This window comes from Hyla sarda, unplaced genomic scaffold, assembly GCF_029499605.1.
Source record: "Hyla sarda isolate aHylSar1 unplaced genomic scaffold, aHylSar1.hap1 scaffold_188, whole genome shotgun sequence".
Taxonomy (NCBI): domain Eukaryota; kingdom Metazoa; phylum Chordata; class Amphibia; order Anura; family Hylidae; genus Hyla; species Hyla sarda.
In genome coordinates, this window is record NW_026608532.1 from 334,051 (window position 1) to 337,774 (window position 3,724).

Sequence of the window (3,724 nt, forward strand, 5' to 3'; positions counted from 1 at the left end):
CTGGCAAATCCGGGTTATGGATTGCATTTAAAAAGGCCCCGTGGGAGTGCAATGGGCCCCTGTCTTGCTGCTTAGCAATAATGGTATGGGTTTAGGTTCTGCTGTGTGTACTGGTGGTTGACTGCCCCCCAGCCCAGAGTGTGCATGGAAAATTGTCTGGCAGCCTCCCTGACAGCAAGCAGTGATAGTGCCCATGAAGGGGACCTTGTTGGGCCCGCCCCTTTCACGGTTATCGCTTCTCGGCCTTTTGGCTAAGATCAAGTGTAGTATCTGTTCTTATCAGTTTAATATCTGATACGTCCCCTATCTGGGGACCATATATTAAATGGATTTTTGAGAACGGGGGCCGATTTCGAAGCTTGCTTCCGTCGCCCTATGCATTGACCCGATATGGCAGTATCTTCGGGTACAGTGCACCACCCCCTTACAGGGTTAAAAAGAAAGATTCCTACTTTCATTGCTACCTGCTTGCTGGCTAGCCAGCTAGCCAGCCCTGTGGGCCTTGCTGCTGCTGCTGCTGCAGCCAAAAAACAAAAGGTGGTGCTGCTGCTGCTTCTGCTTCTGCTTGTGTCTGGCCGCTGTTGGAGCGTCCAGGCACAGGACTTCTGCTGCTGCTGACTAAATGGCCTCCTTAATTGGATCATTTGAGTAGCCAGCACACCTGTGCAGGTAGGGCATGACATGATAGGCAGCTGCCTTGATAGCGGGTGGGTGCTGAATGTTCCTAATTGACAAAATAAGATTAATGCTTATGAAGAAATATAAAATCTCATCCCTTCCCCAATATCGCGCCACACCCCTACCCCTTAATTCCCTGGTTGAACTTGATGGACATATGTCTTTTTTCGACCGTACTAACTATGTAACTATGTAACATAACATGGGGGGGGGGGGTCTCCTGGCTGTTCACACAGGTGTGTCATTGCTGTACATTGACCATGCATTGCTTCTGTGGTATTGCAAAGGCAAAGACAAATGCTTCCAGCCATCCATTGCACTAATGGATTGGTCATCAGCTGGCTGTCTATGTCCCGCATCAATATAGACCAAAGTACAGAGGGTTAGGCTATGCTATTGTGCACCTACCTGATGCATCAGAAGGTGCGAGGCCCTTGCTAAATTCTGTGCACAGACTTTGAGATCTATGCTTTAGACTGTATCTAAACCTGCTCCAACATGGACTGACATTCTGGCCTACTTTCAGCCGATGCGACTTGTCTGTCGCTGAACAGTCGCTTTTTATGTATTCAGCACCTATGTATAATGTTGTAAAAATGCTCTAGAAGCTAAAGTCGCAGAAATGTCACACATATTTGGCCTGCAACTTTCTGTGCGACAAATTCAGACAGGAAAAATCAGTATAAATCCTTAGAAAATTATCCCCCAGTGTCTCCATCTGCTGGCGGTATTGAATAAGCATTGCTGCACTGATGGGGTATGCATTAGACGAAAAAAAAGAAGAAAAAGAAGAATAATACGCCCAGAAAAGAGGCGAAAAGGAGAAAAACGTAAAAAAACGTGAAAAAAAAGTAAGAGGAAGAGAAGGGAAAAAAAGGTGGAAATGGGTTTAAAAGTGATTTCGGCGGAGAAATATATATATATATATATATATATATATATATATATATATATATACGCGCACACACACACATATATATAAACGTATTCTCCGTTGAGATATTGCAGCCGCTGCTGTGTCCAGGCCCAGGAGCCTTAGCACTGTGCTGTGATGTCACTCAATACCACTGACATCACTAGGTGTAAACAACATCTCTCCTTTGCTGTGTATGTGACTATGGAGCTGTTTGGTGATGTCGTCTATTATGGCCTTCATAGAAGCAACAGGAGATTGTTGCATCCATCTAGAACCCTCAGAACTACAGTGCTATGATGTCACTCACTTCCACAGGCCTTGCAGAGTGTAAACAACAACAACCCAGCTTTGTTGTGTATGTAACCATAGGGATTTGTGATGTCACCTAGAACCTTCACAGCAGCGACAGCTTTATGAGGAGCATCAGCACTGCTCTGCCTGAGCAGAACCATCACCGCCATAGGTTGTCAAATAACCCGGGTTTAACCCACACAGGTAAGTCCAATGGGGTGCACATGTCCTCTATGCTTACAGCTTCCCGTGGGTGTTGGTTTGATACCGTTTGGGGACAGCCAAGGAGGCATCTGCAGGCAACAAAGGTAGGTGTGTGCTTGTGTGTGTGTTTCCTATGCAGATCCTAAGCCCAGTGTCACATGCAAGTAGGAGGAGTAAGAAGGGTTCCTGGCAAATCCGGGTTATGGATTGCATTTAAAAAGGCCCCGTGGGAGTGCAATGGGCCCCTGTCTAGCTGCTTAGCAATAATGGTATGGGTTTAGGTTCTGCTGTGTGTACTGGTGGTTGACTGCCCCCCAGCCCAGAGTGTGCATGGAAAATTGTCTGGCAGCCTCCCTGACAGCAAGCAGTGATAGTGCCCATGAAGGGGACCTTGTTGGGCCCGCCCCTTTCACGGTTATCGCTTCTCGGCCTTTTGGCTAAGATCAAGTGTAGTATCTGTTCTTATCAGTTTAATATCTGATACGTCCCCTATCTGGGGACCATATATTAAATGGATTTTTGAGAACGGGGGCCGATTTCGAAGCTTGCTTCCGTCGCCCTATGCATTGACCCGATATGGCAGTATCTTCGGGTACAGTGCACCACCCCCTTACAGGGTTAAAAAGAAAGATTCCTACTTTCATTGCTACCTGCTTGCTGGCTAGCCAGCTAGCCAGCCCTGTGGGCCTTGCTGCTGCTGCTGCTGCAGCCAAAAAACAAAAGGTGGTGCTGCTGCTGCTTCTGCTTCTGCTTGTGTCTGGCCGCTGTTGGAGCGTCCAGGCACAGGACTTCTGCTGCTGCTGACTAAATGGCCTCCTTAATTGGATCATTTGAGTAGCCAGCACACCTGTGCAGGTAGGGCATGACATGATAGGCAGCTGCCTTGATAGCGGGTGGGTGCTGAATGTTCCTAATTGACAAAATAAGATTAATGCTTATGAAGAAATATAAAATCTCATCCCTTCCCCAATATCGCGCCACACCCCTACCCCTTAATTCCCTGGTTGAACTTGATGGACATATGTCTTTTTTCGACCGTACTAACTATGTAACTATGTAACATAACATGGGGGGGGGGGGTCTCCTGGCTGTTCACACAGGTGTGTCATTGCTGTACATTGACCATGCATTGCTTCTGTGGTATTGCAAAGGCAAAGACAAATGCTTCCAGCCATCCATTGCACTAATGGATTGGTCATCAGCTGGCTGTCTATGTCCCGCATCAATATAGACCAAAGTACAGAGGGTTAGGCTATGCTATTGTGCACCTACCTGATGCATCAGAAGGTGCGAGGCCCTTGCTAAATTCTGTGCACAGACTTTGAGATCTATGCTTTAGACTGTATCTAAACCTGCTCCAACATGGACTGACATTCTGGCCTACTTTCAGCCGATGCGACTTGTCTGTCGCTGAACAGTCGCTTTTTATGTATTCAGCACCTATGTATAATGTTGTAAAAATGCTCTAGAAGCTAAAGTCGCAGAAATGTCACACATATTTGGCCTGCAACTTTCTGTGCGACAAATTCAGACAGGAAAAATCAGTATAAATCCTTAGAAAATTATCCCCCAGTGTCTCCATCTGCTGGCGGTATTGAATAAGCATTGCTGCACTGATGGGGTATGCATTAGACG

The 3,724-nt window shown here is 46.6% G+C and overlaps 2 non-coding genes across 2 annotated transcripts; both read left to right on the forward strand.

The window, feature by feature from the left end:
• Positions 1-231: 231 nt before the first annotated feature.
• LOC130315558 (U2 spliceosomal RNA) lies at positions 232-422 on the forward strand. Its single transcript, XR_008863033.1, has one exon. It is a non-coding gene; the product is annotated as a U2 spliceosomal RNA (small nuclear RNA).
• A 2,084-nt stretch (positions 423-2,506) lies between these two features.
• LOC130315559 (U2 spliceosomal RNA) lies at positions 2,507-2,697 on the forward strand. The gene has a single exon (XR_008863034.1). It is a non-coding gene; the product is annotated as a U2 spliceosomal RNA (small nuclear RNA).
• The last annotated feature ends 1,027 nt before the right edge of the window (positions 2,698-3,724 follow it).